Genomic DNA, 12,065 nt, shown 5'->3' on the forward strand with positions numbered 1-12,065 from the left:
GTTGGTATATTTCTTGGTTGTTGTCACTATGGATGGTTTCTTCATATAGCTGGTATATTTCTTGGTTGTTGTCACTATGGAGGGTTTCTTCATATAGTTGGTATATTTCTTGGTTGTTGTCACTATGGAGGGTTTCTTCATATAGTTGGTATATTTCTTGGTTGTTGTCACTATGGAGGGTTTCTTCATATAGCTGGTATATTTCTTGGTTGTTGTCACTATGGAGGGTTTCTTCATATAGTTGGTATATTTCTTGGTTGGTGTCACTATGGAGGGTTTCTTCATATAGCTGGTATATTTCTTGGTTGGTGTCACTATGGAGTGGGTCTTCATATAGTTAGTATATTTCATGGTTGGTGTCACTATGGAGGGGGTCTTCATATAGCTGGTATATTTCTTGGTTGGTGTCACTATGAAGGGTTTCTTCATATAGCTGGTATATTTCATGGTTGGTGTCACTATGGAGGGGGACTTTATATAGCTGGTATATTTCTTGGTTGTTGTCACTATGGAGTAGCTGGTATATTTCTTGGTTGTTGTCACTATGGAGTAGCTGGTATATTTCTTGGTTGTTGTCACTATGGAGTAGCTGGTATATTTCTTGGTTGTTGTCACTGTGGAGTAGCTGGTATATTTCTTGGTTGTTGTCTCTATGGAGGGTTTTTTCATATAGCTGGTATATTTCTTGGTTGTTGTCACTATGGAGGGTTTTTTCATATAGCTGGTATATTTCTTGGTTGTTGTCACTATGGAGGGTTTCTTCATATAGCTGGTATATTTCTTGGTTGGTGTCACTATGGAGGGTTTCTTCATATAGCTGGTATATTTCTTGGTTGTTGTCACTATGGAGGGTTTCTTCATATAGCTGGTATATTTCTTGGTTGGTGTCACTATGGAGGGTTTCTTCATATAGCTGGTATATTTCTTGGTTGGTGTCACTATGGAGGGTTTCTTTATATAGCTGGTATATTTCTTGGTTGTTGTCACTATGGAGGGTTTCTTCATATAGCTGGTATATTTCTTGGTTGGTGTCACTATGGAGGGTTTCTTCATATAGCTGGTATATTTCTTGGTTGTTGTCACTATGGAGGATTTCTTCATATAGCTGGTATATTTCATGGTTGGTGTCGCTATAGAGGGGGACTTTATATAGCTGGTATATTTCTTGGAAGGTGTCACTATAGAGGGGGTCATCATATAGCTGGTATATTTCTTGGTTGGTGTCACTATGGAGGGTTCATCATATAGCTGGTATATTTCTTGGTTGGTGTCACTATAGAGTGGGTCATCATATAGCTGGTATATTTCTTGGAAGGTGTCACTATGAGGGGTTCTTCATATAGCTGGTATATTTCTTTGTTGGTGTCCCCATTGGAGGGGGTCTTCATATAGATGGTATATTTCTTTGTTGGTGTCCCCATTGGAGGGGTTCTTCATATAGCTGGTATATTTCTTTGTTGGTGTCCCCATTGGAGGGGGTCTTCATATAGCTGGTATATTTCTTGGTTGTTGTTACTATAGAAGAGGTCTTCATATAGCTGGTATATTTCTTGGTTGGTGTCACTATGGAAGGGGTCTTCATAAAGCTGGTATATTTCTTGGTTGGTGTCACTATGGAAGGGGTCTTCATATAGCTGGTATATGTCTTGGTAGGTGTCACTATGGAATGGGTCTTCATATAGTTAGTATATTTCTTGGTTGGTGTCACTATGGAGTGGGTCTTCATATAGTTGGTATATTTCTTGGTTGGTGTCACTATGGAGTGGGTCTTTATATAGTTGGTATATTTCTTGGTTGGTGTCACTATAGAGTGGGTCTTCATATAGTTGGTATATTTCTTGGTTGGTGTCACTATGGAGTGGGTCTTCATATAGTTGGTATATTTCTTGGTTGGTGTCACTATGGAGTGGGTCTTCATATAGTTGGTATATTTCTTGGTTGGTGTCACTATGGAGTGGGTCTTCATATAGTTGGTATATTTCTTGGTTGGTGTCACTACGGAGAGGTCTTCATATAGCAGGTATATTTCTTGGTTGGTGTCACTATGGAGTGGGTCTTCATATAGCTGGTATATTTCTTGGTTGGTGTCACTATGGAGAGGTCTTCATATAGCAGGTATATTTCTTGGTTGGTGTCACTATTGAGGGGGTCTTCCCAGATCTCGCTTGAAGACATCTCTGTAGGTTAGTCTTGGTAGACCATTGGGTCTTACTCCCTCCGCAAACTCAGCATATGGGATTATTTAGGATATCGTCCATCGGGCATGCGGCTGACATGTCTGAGCCAACATAGTCTACTTTGTGTGAAAAGAGCTTATGCAACATCCTTTAAGGAGACTTAGGAGACACGGTGCCACCATTAAGGCTGCTTTCCACTTTTAGTGGGTAATTAAATAGTTATTTTCGTAGATATTGTTTTATTGTAAATTAGAAGTTATTGTTTGATTGTTTATAACTACACTATATTATTTTTTTATAATGTATAATGACATTTTCTTTAGGTCAGTGTCTGTCTGGCTTGAAATTATTGTGTACCCGTTGTGATGGTCCTGGTGTATTGCATGTATGTGTGGCTTGTTTGGTGTCTAGGGGATGAGTGTTTTGAATTCGCCCTTCTCGAGACCTAATGAAGATGCTGTGCTCAAGGCAGATGTTATATGTATGTGTGATGTCCTTATGTAAATGAATAGCGTTGTCTCGTTGAGTTGCATGCAATATATACTGTATATAGTTATTATATATATATATATATATATATATATATATATATATATATATATATATATACGGTTGTCATTGTCGGAAGTGGTAATGGATGTAAGCACTCCACTACCTATAAAATACTTCCTAATGGGACGCGTCTCAAATAGGTTCTGACAATCAGTCCTTCTCCTGGCCTTCACGTGTGGCTTAGATATTGAGTCCGACGGAACTGTTCTTACTGTTCTTACTAACAGGAGAAAGGGCAAAGGCGAGTAACTGGCCTCCTTCGGGCAGGAGGGTCTCGTTAGCCATGGCTGGCTACCCACCTAGGAGAAGGAAAACTTTGAATTCAAACCTCTGCTGCTTTGCAGCTATATCCAATCATGCGAAAGGCTTCGGGTGTCAACCCTGAGGAAAAATCAGGAGATGGCGACTCTAAGGCAGTTTGCAGCACCCAGTGCTACACCCTGGCAGAACCTGCGACGTCGCTGACCCCAAACTGTATCGTCACTGACGTTCCTTTTGGATACATTAGCTGCTTGGATAGGGGGGAACTGATGTGTTGGCGACATCGTTCCGACCACAGCTAATATATATATATATATATATATATATATATATATATATATATGAGAATATATATAATATTATTTTGCGTGTAGTTCCCCACCTCTTTATCTTTTGAGGATGAAGACCAGGGTTACTACATTGTTTTCAATCCTTAAATCCGACTCTGACTTACAAGCATATCTGACTTACAACATAGGCATGAATAAAATAACAATTTAAAAAAAAAATGCAAAGAGTATCAAACTGTAAGCATTCTTTTAAACTGCATCACTAAGGAACTTAAGGTCTACATCCTACGCTGAGGTGATCTTGATTAAAAAAACAAGAACAAATGTTCATGAATTATGTTTTCTAACTCCTCTGTCAGTTGGACTGTATCGGCTCCACTCTGAGTTCCTCGGTTGTGGTTTCACCATTAAAACTTTTCATCTGTTTGTACAAGAGTAAGACTCGCTTGTTACAGATGAAAGACACGAAGATAGCCACGCCTTGAAGTCCATTCAGTACTATAGAAATCAACCTGTCAAATTATGAAAATAATGCATTTCAATTAGAGAAGATTATTTGCATTAATTTGTCAACATTCTATTCTAATTATATAGATTTTTTTAAACTTTGTCAACACCGGAAGTGAAAAGTTTTCATAATACCAGGACATTTTTGAGTCAGCTTAAGTTGACTGGGTGGAATAAATTTTTATCGGTTTGAAGTATTTCTGTGTAGCTTATAATTGGAACACGTTTCATCTTATGGTTGAAAAAAAACTCACTCCCCATTGATCTCACACAGACAACAGGCTTCATTCAAGAAGAATATTAATAAATCCGTACAGCGCCATGAGCCCACATTGTACTTGTTAACAGCGAATAATATGAAAGAATATGAATATGAATAATATCATGATAAATTATTATTATGTATTAACAGCTATGAATAAAGTTTTAAGAAATCTACTACGCAATTTAAATACTTGAGAATAGTATTGTCCAAAGCAGCAGCGATAATAGCGACGGTCCAGAAAGCTCCGGTCACAGAGGACATCTTGACATAGATGTACCATTCAGTGTTCTGCTCGTACTTCCTGAAGATGGACTGTAACCTAAGGACGCCGTGTATATTGTGTACAGCGACGAGGAAAAACACCACATTGGTTAGCGTGACTAGAGACAGAGGCCATACCAATGTCAGACCTGGTAAAGGGGAGAGAAAGGATTAGTGTCATACGAAATAACGACCTTGTATGGTGTCACCCAGAATAAAGGATGCCCTCGAGAGGTCTTCAGTTCAAATTCCAAAAGGAATGAGATTTCGAGCTAAGGGCGCTTCTGAGACCACCCGTCTCTAATGGCTACCTAACAGAACTTAGGGAGGTCAAAGTTGGTTTGCTGTTGTGCTGGTCACTAGAAGACTTCGTTAGCCATCGGTCATTGAAACAAATTGACTTGAAATCATTGGCCTACATAGATCAAAACGTCTGACATGAATATATTTAAGTGTTAGCTTTAACTTAGTAGTTAGAATATTTATATTTTTTTCAAAAGATTTATAAAAAAAAAATTTTAAAAGCTGAATGACCTGAATTCGAACTAAAGGGCTAAATCCTCTTCTAGGAAATACACAAATCATTCTGCTAGCGAATCACATTTGAAAATAGATGGTTTTATAGAAGTTATCTGTTGAAAGATTCAAACTTTAAAGCTGCCAACTACAAAGTATAAAAGGGACTAAAAAAAATAAAGTTCCCTTTTCAGACCTTGCGATCTCTTGGGCATATGATGTAAAGGTCATCTGTTTCTGTGGCCCACGGTTAAGGAGGGTGTCATGTGGGCAGCACAACGACCAACCGCCTTTATCTTTACTCTAACTAATACTACTCATATTACATATATGTATGTTTGTATGTATGTATGTTTGTATGTATGTATGTATGTATGTATGTATGTATGTATGTATGTATGAATGTATGTATGTATGTATGTATGTATGTATGTATGTATGTATGTATGTATGTATGTATGTATGTATGTATGTATGAATGTATGTATGTATGTATGAATGTAAGACTAAGACTAAGACTAAGACTGCTTTATTGATCCTTACGGAAATTTGTTGTGATTACAAGGACTCGTTTCTCATATAAAGACAACACAACAGAAAAATACACAAATTACAACAGACAACATAAAGAGTTCATTCAGCGACTACACACAGGTATCTTGGTGCATTTTATGTTCCCTGATCAATGAGTGGCGGTGATAGAGTCTGACCGAGTGAGGTACGAACGAGTTTTTGTACCGTATGTATGTATGTATGTTCTGAAAAAAAATCAAAACCGTTTGAGCATTCTTGATAAAACTTGGCATAAATGTTCCTTAGATCATAAAGGAGACTGTAGTGTGTGTTTAAAGTTCCCTACCACAACCGAGGGGCTCTACAAATAGACAAATAAGTACCTAATTATATCTCTATTAAAGAATGAATCCCTTTAACATAAGTGGTCGAGAGGCTAAGTGCGCTTGAACTTGGCTTGGCTTGGCTACCTAGAAGGGGGCTCGATGTTCGACACACGTCTTGGGCAGAGTTGTGTTTACTGAGCGTGTAAAGGCAGCACGGAAAACCAACTCCCAGATACCCCCTCCCCCCACTGGTCCACAAATGAGATTGGACCAAAGCGCTCTGAGCATGCTATAAGCACTATATAAAAGATATAAATATATTTTTACATTCTAATTTTTCCCATGCACAATAAAAAAAATAAGAAGAACGGAATACTTTTATGCATATAGAAAATATACTTTTAATAAAATTACTTAAGTCTTTCTCTCCGTAATTATTTATCACATTCTGGTGGAATCAACGCTGGTATCGTCAGTTATGAGAGAAAGAGTTAAATATACTTTTAAAGCTCCTACTGACCTAAATAATATGTGCGTCATGAAATTGTATTCATTAATTTGAGTCACCTATCTTACCTACAAGTAAAGTAGAATTTAAGTAGCAACTAAATCGTCCATAGCCTATTTCCTGTCCTGCTGATGCCAAATAACTACAAACAACAGTGGTCAAGATGATGACTGTAGGACAGGTCATCGAAAACAAGATTTTCTTCCAGAACTTCAACCTGTCCTGCTGTGACGAGGTTCTTATGCTGTTGGACGAGAAAACTTGAAACATGTGGTAACTGCAGAGGAAACTCCAGGAGAACATCCACAGCCACAGGAAGTGAGTCACCACACCAAGAACTGTACACCATAGGCTCGGCATAAAGCTAAGGTTGAAGGTTAAAGATTAATAGAGCCAAAACATTTTAATAATAAGTGATGCTAAAAATATTTTTACAGATAATGAGTTGATCATGTATTTATTAAACAGTTATAGTAGTAGTTACCTGTCGTAAGCTTCAAACTTTAAAGCTGCCAACTACAAAGTATAAAACGGACTTCAAAAAAAAAAAGTTAAGTTCCCTTTTCAGACCTTGCGATCTCTAGGGCATATGATGTAAAGGTCATCTGTTTCTGTGGCTCTCGGTTAACGAAGGTGTCATGTGTCCAGTACAACGACCAACCGCCTTTACTTTTCCCAAATAATGTCAGGTACCCATTAGAGCTGGGTGAACTAAGAAGCGCCCAAAGATCCCGATATTAAGAAGGATACAAAGAGAGTTTGTGTGGAAATTTTAAATTTATAAAAATATTTATTTTTTTTTGCTTTCAGAAAGAAAATATTAGCCTAAGAAATTTGATCTATAGACTCTAAAATATCATGATATCGGATTTTCAATAGCTTTTGTAGTTTACGAGATTTAATCGGGTCGAACGTACGGACAAAATAGACCACACAAAACTAATTGCGTCTATTCCCCTTTTTGGGGCCGCTAAAAATCCAAGTCTACACTGTGAATCAAACCCGAGACCCCCGTTTCACTAGCCACCGCGCCTTCCTAAATATTTCATAGGGACATGTTCAATTTTTTGTTATTATTTTGGACTATAAGTTTCGGGGTGTTTGCTTTTACCCGGCAATTCTCTCCGTTATATTAGCTATAGTAATAATAATAATAGTAATAATAATAATAAAATCAGTAATGACATTGAAAATGAATGTTGTAGTATTGCGTCTAACTGTTTTTACTTACATATGGGAGGTAATCAGTAGACAAACTTGAGCCAAGAGAAGACTACTGCTGAGAAACATGTTATTCAGACCGGCCTCTGTTCTTAGTTCACTAAACAGGACATAGGTCATCAAGGTCAGAACCAGACAAAGTATCGAAGCTGAAGAACACGCTATAGAAACAATATACTCAGCCAGAGAGGTTCCAGCCAGCTCCCTGTTGGTGCCTTCTAATACATCTTCTTTGAACATCTTCAGTTTACTGTTCAGCAAATCTTCACACACGTTCAGTTCGCCATCTTGACCAATGTCTACCATGTTCAGATCTGCAGTGTCTGTGATACGTATCTTAGTCCCGTTCAAATCTATAGTTAACGTAATATCTGGAGGTATTACATCGTCCCTGACATCTGTCTGATATTGTTCTGGTTCAAACCGAAAAAATCTGCATATTAGTACGTGATTTACACTGATATAGTCGACTTTCAGGCCAGTAATAAAACTCTCACTTTTATATTCAGCATGTAAATAGGCAGTCCGACTTTGATTAATGATGTTTTGCGCTACTGAATTTGCCACAACAAATCGTGGCAACATCTGAATCGGTTTTACTATCAACTTGATGTTTTCAAAGTTTTGTACTGAAATATTCCCATACATAAATTGATTCAGAATTTGGATATCAAAGTCATTTCTAGATATGTTTTGATGGGCGAATAGAAGACATTCCATCCAAAATATTGCAGGGAACTTTAAAAATGGAATCGAGTTGGTATCTGCTAAGCCTCCAACATCCAGTTTGTAAATGGTGGTGAATTCTTCAACCATTTCTTTGATCTGAAAGATTAAGAAAGAGCAAATGTAAATTATAATTTTTATTATGACTAAAAAAATCTATACTATAAAATAGAAAGTAAGGATTATGTAAGTATGTATGTATGTATGTATGTATGTATGTATGTATGTATGTATGTATGTATGTATGTATGTATGAATGTATGTATGTATGTATGTATGTATGTATGGATGGATGGATGTATGGATGTATGTATGTTAGGAATCTTAATAAAACTTGGAAGAAATGTTCCTTGGGTACCAACTTGACTGTAGTGTATGTTCTGTAGCCCTAAAACAAACTTAAGACCCTCAAAAAAAAAAAAAAACCAACTCTATGAAAGCATTATAACTTCATCGATCTAGGCCATATTTACATGAGAAAAGATCGAAAGGGTCTAGATCTAAATCTAATTTTAAGAGCTACACTTTGCGCAGATAGTTTTTTACTTTGACACATGAAAATACAAAAGAGAGTCTGTTGATTTCATTATGTAATAAAAATTAACCTTCAATTTTGTGTTTCAAAAGCATTTTTACATAAATTCGGTCCATATATCTGCTAATTCAGACTTCCTGACTTACTTATAACTCCTTCCACTTAACAAATCGGATAAACCCGTTTTAATTGTACTTTATATCCTATTCATCTGTCGCTCTTTTCGTTTTTAATAGACATGAATGTATCGGTAGCGGGTAAACCCATTTTCGCAAAACTACTTTTATTTTCGTAGCAAAAGAGAAAAACTTGAAAGGATCATTAGTTAAGTTTAACATACATCTAAATCCAATCCACTAGATTAGTAAACACAAACTAAGGCCCGCAGGCCGCGGGTAATGTCAGGCTAGTATAATCATAAAATTAAGTGAGAAATGTATTTTATTTACGGGAAATTGAGTTTAGCTTTTTTAAAAAAATGAAATCCAAGTCAAAGAATCGTATTGCAGAGCTTCACGCATGGAGGCAAGTCCGCGGTTCGAATCCTAGTGAATACTGGGATTTTTAATTACGGAATCTTTGTCGCCTCTGAGTCCACCCAGATCTAATGGGTACCGGCTTTTGGAAACTGCAACCTATGTGACCGCAGTGGGCCTCTCACTTTTTTCGGTACGTGACGTTTTGGCGACGGGACGTTTTGGCGCGAGACGTTTTGGCGACGGGACGTATTTTGAGAAACATGGTACATGTATTATATTTTTACTTATTATTAGCAAGTGTTTTGTATGTATAGCTGGAGATACCATACAGTCATTAAATAAACCAATGTTAATGTAAACCAATAATTGCATCAATTTTTAATCTATCATCGTTTCATTTTGTTTTTAATTTTAAAGTAATATCTTAAAAAACTTTTTTTTGAAAATAAAAGTGTGCCTCTTAATAAACACACATACACAAGCCAAAATGTTTATTAAAGAAAATGATGCGAAAAACAAACACACATTTACATTTAGTACGTGAAAAATATGTCTTAACACAAACACTCATGCAAAACATAGAAATGAATATATCTTTTAAAAGAAATAATACAATAAACGTACACAACGTATTTCGCGCCAAAACGTCCCGTCGCCAAAACGGCTCGCGCCAAAACGGCGGGGCCAAGACGGCGTCGCCAAAACGGCGGCGCCAAAACGTCCTGCTTCGGGATTTTTTACCATCCAAAGAACTACAAATTCGTTGTTTTAATTAGCGGAGTATTTATAGTGCATTTTAAAGAATACTATTTGTATTATTTAACTTGCTATAGCTTTGAATAAATATAATCTTTCATAAGTATGATACCAAGTTTTGTTTTTTTAATTTACCGTTAGTTAAACTGAGACATATTTATCAAAAATACGTAAACAGAAGAAAATACTTTTAATCCTAATAAATTTCAATAATTTACTAGATAAATAGTGACTTTTTGAAATTTCGTATTATTTATTGCCGGAAGTGGTAATGTATGTGAATTCAAACCCTGTTCTGCCTTTCAACTATACCCAATCATGGGAGTCAACATCGAAGAAATATCAGGATCCGGCGCCCCATAGGTAGTTTGCTGCAAGGAGCTCTACTCCCTGGCAGAGCCTGCGACGCCGCTGACACAAAACTGTATCGGCACTTGCCGTTCCTTTCGATTCATCAGTGGAGGGGGGGGATCTGCTGTGTGGGCAACATTTTTCCGACCATAGCTAATGGTTAGGCATTCACCTCATTTCTATGTGTAGATCCATAGTCGCTTAGCGACTGAAGGAAGCCATAACAAAAATATAGCATTGATATCCAGCAAGAGTTTACGGACAAACCTTCAGCTTGATAGGATAATGATAAATTGTCGAAAAAAATTGAATTGAAATTTTCGACGAAAGTGTGAGCCAATACAGGAATTGAAAAAAATGTATCTAGTAAGTAAAGCTAAAGTAGTAAAAAAAAAAATAAATAAGCATCTCTAATAATACTTCTCAATTTTGTATTTTATCATATGTGGATCGTTGGAATGACAAAATTGCTGACCACTGAACTAGAATATGTGAATTAGGAAGGGAAACTGCTAAATTTAGCAATATTTCTGCACCAGCCTATATTAAAGAACAGATACCTTGTTAAACAACGAGTAAAAGGTTTTCCTGGCATTTAAGTCTGTCAGAACTAAGCTGTACAGCTTCTGTCTTTCGCTTGGAATAGGTTGAAGCCAGAGACGCAGACGATAACTCAAGCCTTTGATTTCTTCAACTTTTACTGTACATTTACCATCAAGGAATTCTTTCCCTGGGCCACACAAGAAGGGATGACAGTCTCCCTGTAAAACAAAAAGTATATTTGCTGGTTAAAACTGATAGAAATGTAGAAAGAAAATGATTTTAAAAGGTGTATAGGTGCTACTGGTCACTATTAAGAAGTAGGCATTGAAACGAATACAGTTTGAGAATAACTACTACTGTATGACAGTTTAAGTCATAGATTCCACGACAAAATAGATAATCAACGACAAATTAGATAATAAATGACAAATAAGATAATCAACGACAAATTAGATAATCAACGATAAATTAACGTAATATATCAACTTTCCTTTCTATATGTAAATTTATTTTAGTAAAATAGTATGAATGCCATTATATAGTTCATCAAGGGGGCTGAGGGCTTTGCACTGGGGTTTTGTAACTTACTAAGTGGCTGGTGAGACCTATGTGAGCCCGGAAGGCCAGTAGTTCTGAAGTTAACGACTTTAAGTGAAGTTCTACCAATCAAAAAGCATCATTCTAGTTGGCACTTTTCTAAATATAATTTGAAACTTTTCACTCAGTAGACAGTCGACAGTAGATAATGGGGGAAAGTACTGGGTTCAACCCACCACCACGATAAAAAGCATAGGTTCGCCTATGAGAAAGATGAATACGCGATAACATGAGTGTCCCTCTCTCTCTCTCTCTCTCTCTCTCTCTCTCTCTGTGAGTGTGTGTTTGTGTGTGAGATATATCACGCTTTACAGAACACAATAAGGACTGACCAGTTGTACGTCAATTGTTCATCCGGTCACGTTATAGGCACGGTGGCTGAGCGATAAAGCGCTTGGCATCCGAAGCGGGCGTCCCGGGTTCTAATCATGGTGAAGACTGAACATTTTTAATTTCGAGAGGCAATGTAATTTTTAATTTCTGGATCTTTGAGTCCAATTATAATGACACTAGTTGGGGACAAGTACAGGCAGTCGGTCGTTGTGCTGGCCACATGACACCATGTTAACCATCGCCCATAGAAACACATGACCTTTATATTTTCTGCTCAATAGATTGGAACTCTGAAAAGGGAACTAATTGTACTCTTTAGTACAGATTACGTATGCGTGTGATTCTTCT

Source organism: Biomphalaria glabrata, chromosome 2, assembly GCF_947242115.1.
Source record: "Biomphalaria glabrata chromosome 2, xgBioGlab47.1, whole genome shotgun sequence".
NCBI lineage: Eukaryota > Metazoa > Mollusca > Gastropoda > Planorbidae > Biomphalaria > Biomphalaria glabrata.